This window comes from Sphaeramia orbicularis, chromosome 9 (assembly GCF_902148855.1).
Source record: "Sphaeramia orbicularis chromosome 9, fSphaOr1.1, whole genome shotgun sequence".
Classification (NCBI taxonomy): Eukaryota; Metazoa; Chordata; class Actinopteri; order Kurtiformes; family Apogonidae; genus Sphaeramia; species Sphaeramia orbicularis.
This window is the reverse complement of record NC_043965.1, coordinates 52,244,344-52,252,826: the sequence shown is the minus strand read 5'-3', so window position 1 is coordinate 52,252,826 and position 8,483 is coordinate 52,244,344.

The window sequence follows — 8,483 nt, the reverse complement described above, 5'->3', positions numbered from 1 at the left end:
CAGAGCTTAAGCCTGGAGCCTGGAGACCGGAACATGGAGCATGGAACTTAACCCTAGACTGGAGCCTGGAGCCCTGAGACTGGAGCGCAGAAGTGACCCCGGGGCCGGAGTCTGGATCCTGGAGCCTGGAGCCTTGAACTGACACCTAACGCGGAACCTGGAGCTTGGAACTGATCAAGAGCCCGGAGCCTTGAGCGTGGAGCCTGGAGCAATGGCCCTGGAGCCTGGAGCCCGGAACATGGAGACATGAGCATGGAGTTGTGATCCTGGAGCCTGGAACTGACCCCGAAACTGGTTCCTGGAGCCCGGAGCATGGAGCCATGAGCATGGAGCATTGAGCGTGGAGCTCGGAGCCTGGAGCCTGGAGCCTGGAGCCTGGAGCCTGGAGCCTGGAGCCTGGAGCCTGGAGACTGGAGCCAAAGCCTGGAGCCTGGAGCCTGGAGTATGGAGCCCGGAACATGGAGCCTGGTACTGAACCCTTGACTGGAGCCTGGAGCCTTGAGACTGGAGTGAAGAACTGACCCCGAGGCCGGAGCCTGGAGCCTGGAGCCTGGAGCCTGGAGTTAGGAGTCAGGTGCACAGAGCCAGGAGCCAGGAGCCAGGAGCCTGGAACGGACCCCAAACCCTGAACCATTAGCCTGGAGCCTTGAGCCCAGAAACTAAAACTAATCACGAGCCCATAGCCTGGAGCACGGAGCCTGGGGCCTGGAGCTTGGAGCCTGATGCCTAGAGCCTGGTTTCTGGAGCCTTGAAGAGGACCCCGAGCCCAAAGCCTGGAGCCAGGAACCTCGAGACTGGAACTGAACCCGAGAATGAAACCTCGAGCCCGGAGCCTGGAGTTGAGCCAAAACCCGGAGCCTGGATCCTGGATTGCGGAGCCTTTAGCCCGGAGCTTCGAATCCGGAACCTTGGGCCTGGAGCCCGGAGCTTGGAAGTGATCCCGAGCCTGGAGCAATGAGCTCTGAGCCAGTAGCATGGAGCCTGGAGCCTGGAAGAAGACCCAAAACCCAAAGACTGGAGCCCGGAGACTGGGAAGAACCAAGTGCCTGGAGTCTTGAGCCCAAGGTGTGGAACCCGGAGCCTGGAACTTACCCAAAGCCCGAAGCCTGGTGCCTGAAGCATGAATCCAAGAACTTTGAACTGACCCCATGCCAGGAGCCAAGAGCCAAGAGCCCGGAGCCCGGAGCCCGGAGACCGGAGCCTTGAGCGTGGAGCCTGGAGCCTGGAGCCTGGAAATTGGAGGTACGAGCCCGGAGACCGGAGACCGGAGCCCGGAGCCCGGAGCTTGAAGCCTGGAAATGACACTAAGCCCGAAGCCTGGAGCCCGGAGCCTGAAGCCATGAGCCCGCAGCCTGGAACTGACCCTTAGCCTTGAGCCTGGTTCCTGGAGTCAAGAGCTTGAAGCATGGAGCCGTGAACCTGGAGACTAGAGCCTGTTGCCTGGATTCTTGAACTTATCCAGAGCCTTGAGCCTTTAGCATGGAGCTTGGAGTCTTGAGCCTGGAGCCTGGAGCCCGGAGCTTGAAACTGACCCCCAACATAGAGCCAGGACCCTTGACCCTGAGATTGGACCCTGGGGCCTTAAGCCTTGAGCCTGTAGCCCGCAGCCTGGAGTGTGGAGCCCCGTGCCGGGAGCCTGGAACTGACCCCGAGTCTAGAGGCTTAAGCCCAGAGAATTGAACTGACCCAAAATCGGGAGTCCTGAGCCCGGATCCAAAAGCCTGGAGCGCAGATCCTATATCACTGAGCCCACAGCCCAGAACTTGGAGCCCAGAACCTGGAACTGAACCCGAGCCCAGAGTCTTGAGACTGGAAGAAGACACCGAGCCCCAAGCCTGAATCGCGGAGCCTGGAGCCGAGAGCCTGGAGCTGACCCTGAACCCTGAACCCTGAACCTGGAGCCTGGAGCCTGGAGCCTAGAGCCTTGAGCCTGGAGCCTGGAGCTTTGAGCCAGGAACCTCGAGAGTGGAACTGAACCCGAGAATGGAGCTTGGAGCCCGGAGCCCGGAGCTTGGAACTGACACCAAGCCCAAAGACTGGATCCTGGATTGCGGAGCCTGGAGCTTCGAGCTTGGAACTGACCCCGAATCCAGATCCTGGGGCCCGGAACCCAGAGCATAGAACTGACACTGAGCCTGGAGCCTGAAGCCTGGAGCCCGGAGACAGGAAATGACCCTGAGAAAGGAACCTTGAGCCTTGACCCGGAGTATTGAGCATGGACCCTGGAGCCGTGATCATTTAGCTTGGAGCCTTGAACTTACCCCGAGCCCTTAGCATGGAGCACGGAGCCTGGAGCATGGATCCTGGATCCTGGAGCCTGGAGCCTGGAGCCCGGAGCCCACTGCCCGGTGCCCGGTGCCCGGAGCCTGGAACTTACCCTGAGCCTAAAGGTTGGAGCCTGCAGCCCAGAGCATGGGACTGACCTTGAGCACCGAGCCCTGAGCTCGGAACCAGGAGCCTTGAGCCCGGAGCCAGAAACATACCCCAATTTCTGACCTCTGAGACCGGAGGCTAGAAATGACCCCGTGCATTGAGCCTTGAGCCCGGAGCCTTGAGTGCAGAGCTTAGACGCAGGAGGCTGGAACCCAGAGCCTGGAACTGACTCCGAGCCTTGAGCACGGAGCCAGGAGTACAGAGCCTGGAACTGACCCTGAGCCTGGAGCTTGGAGCTTGGCGCTTGGAGCTTTGAGCCCGGAGCCCGGAGCCTTGAGCGTGGAGCCTGGAGCCTGGAAATTGGAGGTACGAGCCCGGAGACCGGAGCCCGGAGCCCGGAGCTTGAAGCCTGGAAATGACACTAAGCCCGAAGCCTGGAGCCCGGAGCCTGAAGCCATGAGCCCGCAGCCTGGAACTGACCCTTAGCCTTGAGCCTGGTTCCTGGAGTCAAGAGCTTGAAGCATGGAGCCGTGAACCTGGAGACTAGAGCCTGTTGCCTGGATTCTGGAACTTATCCAGAGCCTTGAGCCTTTAGCATGGAGCTTGGAGTCTTGAGCCTGGAGCCTGGAGCCCGGAGCTTGAAACTGACCCCCAACATAGAGCCAGGACCCTTGACCCTGAGATTGGACCCTGGGGCCTTAAGCCTTGAGCCTGTAGCCCGCAGCCTGGAGTGTGGAGCCCCGTGCCGGGAGCCTGGAACTGACCCCGAGTCTAGAGGCTTAAGCCCAGAGAATTGAACTGACCCAAAATCGGGAGTCCTGAGCCCGGATCCAAAAGCCTGGAGCGCAGATCCTATATCACTGAGCCCACAGCCCGGAACTTGGAGCCCAGAACCTGGAACTGAACCCGAGCCCAGAGTCTTGAGACTGGAAGAAGACACCGAGCCCCAAGCCTGAATCGCGGAGCCTGGAGCCAAGAGCCTGGAACTGACCCTGAACCCTGAACCCTGAACCTGGAGCCTGGAGCCTGGAGCCTAGAGCCTTGAGCCTGGAGCCTGGAGCTTTGAGCCAGGAACCTCGAGAGTGGAACTGAACCCGAGAATGGAGCTTGGAGCCCGGAGCCCGGAGCTTGGAACTGACACCAAGCCCAAAGACTGGATCCTGGATTGCGGAGCCTGGAGCTTCGAGCTTGGAACTGACCCCGAATCCAGATCCTGGGGCCCGGAACCCAGAGCATAGAACTGACACTGAGCCTGGAGCCTGAAGCCTGGAGCCCGGAGACAGGAAATGACCCTGAGAAAGGAACCTTGAGCCTTGACCCGGAGTATTGAGCATGGACCCTGGAGCCGTGATCATTTAGCTTGGAGCCTTGAACTTACCCCGAGCCCTTAGCATGGAGCACGGAGCCTGGAGCATGGATCCTGGAGCCTGGAGCCTGGAGCCCGGAGCCCGGAGCCCACTGCCCGGTGCCCGGTGCCCGGAGCCTGGAACTTACCCTGAGCCTAAAGGTTGGAGCCTGCAGCCCAGAGCATGGGACTGACCTTGAGCACCGAGCCCTGAGCTCGGAACCAGGAGCCTTGAGCCCGGAGCCAGAAACATACCCCAATTTCTGACCTCTGAGACCGGAGGCTAGAAATGACCCCGTGCATTGAGCCTTGAGCCCGGAGCCTTGAGTGCAGAGCTTAGACGCAGGAGGCTGGAACCCAGAGCCTGGAACTGACTCCGAGCCTTGAGCACGGAGCCAGGAGTACAGAGCCTGGAACTGACCCTGAGCCTGGAGCTTGGAGCTTGGAGCTTTGAGCCCGGAGCCCGGAGCCCGGAGCCCCTTAGCTCGGAGCCAGGAGCTTGGAGCTTGGAGCTTGGAGCATGGAGCATGGAGCCTGGAGCCTGGAGCCTGGAGCCTGGAGCCCGGAGCATGGAGCCTTAAATCTGGAGCCTGCAGCCCGGTGTCCGGAGCCTGGAACTGACCCTGAGCCCAGAGCTTTGAGCCTGAAGCCCGGAGCATGGAAATGACCCTGACCCCGCAGCTTGGAGCCTGGAGCGTGGAGTCCTGAACCTTAAGCCTGGAGCCTTGAACTGACCCCAAGCCTGGAGTCTGGAGCCTGTAGCCTGTAGCCTTGAGCCTCTAGCCTGGAAAAGACCAAAAGCTGGGATTCTGGAGCCCGGAGTGCGGAGCCTTGAGCCCGGAGACTGGAACTGACCAAAAGCCGATGGAGCAAGGAACGTGGAGCCCGGAGCCCGGAGCCCGGAGCCCGGAACCCGGAGCCCGGAGCCGGGAGCTGAGCACGAGCTCGGAGCCCTAAACCTGACCCTGGCCAAAGCCCTAACCCTAACCCTGGAACTGAGCCTTAGCCCAGAGCCCAAACCCTGGTCTTGGAACTGAGCCCTAACCCTAACCCTGGAACTTAGCCCGAGCCTGGAGTCCTAACCCTGGCCTAAGCCCTAACCTGAACACTGGAACTGAGCCTCAGCCCGGAGCCCAAACTTTGGCTCTAGAGCCAAGAGCCTGGAGCCCGGACCCAAGAGCCCGCAGCGCAGAGCTTGGAGAGAAGAGCTTGGAGCCTTGAGCCTTGAGCCTGGAGCCTTGAGCTTTGAGCCTGGAGCCTTGAGCATGGAAGCCGGAGCCTGTAGCCTGTAGCCTGTAGCCTGGAGCCTGGAGCCTGGAACTGATCCCGAGCCCCGAGCCCCGAGCCCCGAGCCCCGAGCCTAGAGCCCGGTGACGTGAGCATGGAACTGACCCCGAGCCATGAGCTTGCACCCTTGAGCCCGGAGCATGGAAATTATTCCAGCCTGGAGCTTTGAGCTTTGAGCATTCAGCCTGGAGCCTGGAACGTGTAGAAATGAGCCTGGACCATGGAGCCTGTAGCCTGGAACTGACCCCGAGCCCGAAATGTGGAGCCTAAAACCTTGAGACAGGACTTTGGAACTGACCCCATGCCCAGAGCCTGGAGCCCGGAGCCCGGAGCCCGGAGCCCGGAGCCCGGAGCCCGGAGCCCGGAGCCTTGAGCCTTGAGCGGGGAGCTTGGAACTGACACTGAGCCCGGAGCCTTTAGCCCGGACCCTGAAGCATGAAGCCCGGAGCCTGGAACTGACCCCGAACCTGGAGCCTATAGCCTGGAACCCAGAGCTTGAGCATGGAGCCTGGAATTTAGAGCCTGGTGACTGGAGTCATAAACTGACCCTAAGCCTTGAGCCTCGAGTCTTGAGCCCAGAGAGGTTTACTGACCCCGAGGCTTGAGCCTAGAGCCCGGAGCCTGGAGCCAGGTGCCTTAAGACTGGAACGCAGAGCCACGAGCCTGGAGCATAGAGCCTGTAGCCTGGAACTGAGCCCGACATGTGGGGCCTAAAACCTGGAGCCTGGAACTGACCTTAAGTCTGGACCTTGGAGCCAAGAAATGACACCGAGCCCAGAGCCCTGTGCCCGGATCATGGAGCGTGGAGCGCGAAGCCTGGAACTGATAAAGAGCACAGAACCTTGAGCTCAGACCCTGGAAGCAGGGAGCCCGGAGCCAGGAGCTTGGAACTGGGAGCCCAAGGGAGTACGAGGGTACTGACCCCAAGTCCAGAGCCTGGAACCTGGAGTCTTGAGCCTGGAGCCTGGACATGACCATGAGCACGGAACCTTGAGCCAGGAGCCCGGACACTGGAACTGACCCCCAGCCTGGAGCCTGGAGCTTGGAGCTAAGAGCATTAAACCGTGAGCCTGGAGCCTGGAGCCTGGAGCCTGGAGTCCGGAGTCCGGAGCCTGGAACTGACCCCGAGTCCGGAGCCTGGAGCCTTGATTCTGGAGCCTGGAGCGTGGAAATGACCCCGTTCCAGGAGCCTGGAGCAATGGGCGTGGAACCCCGAGCATGGAACTTACCCCGAGCCTGAAGCCTGGAGCCTGAAGCCTGGAGACCGAAACTTGGACATGACCCAATTCCCAGAGCCTGGACGCTGGAGCCTGCAAGCCAGAGTATGGAATACACCCCGAACCCGAAACCTGGGTCCTGGAACCTCCTGGTTCCTTGAATTGATCCTGAGCCCAGGGCCTGGAGCTTTGAGCCTTGAGGTTTGAGCCTGAAGCCTAGAGCCTGGAGCCTGGAGCCTGGAGCGTAGAGTCTAGACCAGAGCTTAAACACTGGAGCCCGGAACCCAGATGCAGTGTGCAGCTTTTTTGGAGGAAAGAGGGAGAGAGAGAGCAAGAGAGAAAGAAAGACAAAGAATAAGGACCATGGAAAGAGTTCTTCCACTAGAGAGTGGCTGCAATGTGAGGCAGTTTTCCCTCTCCACGGGGCGGTTTGAGAAATGCCAGAACTAAGTGTGAAGCTTTACGTTCTGCTTGAGACAAAACATCCTTGTCTCAGAAGTGACCGAATTAGCGTCTACTTGCGTGACGCTTGACATTTTTACCAATATAGTCAGAAAAGCATAAAACACTAAAAAAAAAAAAAAAAAAAAAAAAAAAAAAAAAGGCAAAAATAAGTGTTTTATGGCTATGTTGTCATAATCGTCTACGATCTTGAAAAAACGTCCGTGTCTCAAAGTGACAATAAAAATTCTTATCGCGTGAAACGCTCAAAAATGACATTTTTGCATGTTCTACTCAGAAAACCATGAAAACACTTAAAACAAGTCAGAAATGAGTGTTTTATGGCTGTTTTTTTCAAATTCTTATCAGTTCATGAAGTTTTGCTTGAGGAAAAAACATCCTTGTCTCAACGTGAAAAAATCAGCTTCTTTTCGTCTAAAGGATCAAATATGACATTTTTACCTCTTCTACTCAGATAAGCATGAAAAAACTAAAATAAGTCAGAAATAAGTGTTTTATGGCTGTTTCTTAAAAGTCTTCTCAAATCATGAAGTTCTGCTTGAAAAAAAAAATCTTTGTCTCAAAGTGACCAAAACAGCTTCTTTTCGCGTGAAACGCTCAAAAATGACATAATTGCCTGTTCTACTCAGAAAAGCAGGAAAACACTTAAAATAAGTAAGAAATAATTGGTTTATGGCTGTTTTGTTTAAAGCTTAAATGGTCATGAAGTTTTGCTTGAGAAAAAAAAAAAACCTTGTCTCAATGTGACCAAACAGTTTCTTTTCGCGTGAAACGCTCAAAAATGACATTTTTGCCTTTGCTACTCAGAACAGTAGTGAAACAAGTCAGAAATAAGTGTTTGGTGGCTGTTTTGTTAAAATCTTATCAGGGCATGAAGTTCTGCTTGAGACAAAAATACCGTCTCTAAATTTAACCAAAACAGCTTCCGTTCGTGTGAAACGCTGAAAAATGACATGTTTTCCTGTTCTACTCAAAAATGAAGAAAAACTCTTAAAACAAGTCAGAAATAATTGGTTTATGGCTGCTTTTTATAAGTCTGATCAGATCATGAAGTTCTACTCTAGAAAAAAACATCCTAGTCTCAAGGTGACCAAAACAGCTTTTATTTTGTGAAAACTCGTGAAACGCTCAAAAATGACATTTTTGTCTGTTCTACTCAGAAAAGAAGGGTTATGCTCACGGTTTAATGCTCTTAGTTCATAACTCCAGGCTCCAGGCTCGTGGTCATTTCCAGGCTCCAGGCTCAAGACTCCAGGTTCCAGGCTCTGGACTCGGGGTCAGTACCTTTGTACTCCCTTGGGCTCCCGGTTCCAAGCTCCTGGCTCTGGGCTCCAGGGTCTTTGCTCAAGGTTCTGTGCTCTTTTTCAGTACCAGGCTTCGCGCTCCACGCTCCATGATCCGGGCACAGGGCTCTGGGCTCGGTGTCATTTCTTGGCTCCAAGGTCCAGACTTAAGGTCAGTTCCTGGCTCCAGGCTCCAGGTTTTAGGCTCCACATGTCGGGCTCAGTTCCAGGCTACAGGCTCTATGCTCCAGGCTCGTGGCTCTGCGTTCCAGTCTCTAGGCACCTGGCTCCAGGCTCAAGGCTCCGGGCTCAAGGCTCAAGCGTCAGGGTCAGTAAAACTCTCTGGGCTCAAGACTCGAGGCTCAAGGCTTTGAGTCAGTTTATGACTCCAGTCACCAGGCTCTTAATTCCAAGCTCCATGCTTCAAGCTCTGGGTTCCAGGCTATAGGCTCCAGGTTCGGGGTCAGTTCCAGGCTCCGGGCTTCATGCTTCAGGGTCCGGGCTCAAGGCTCCAGG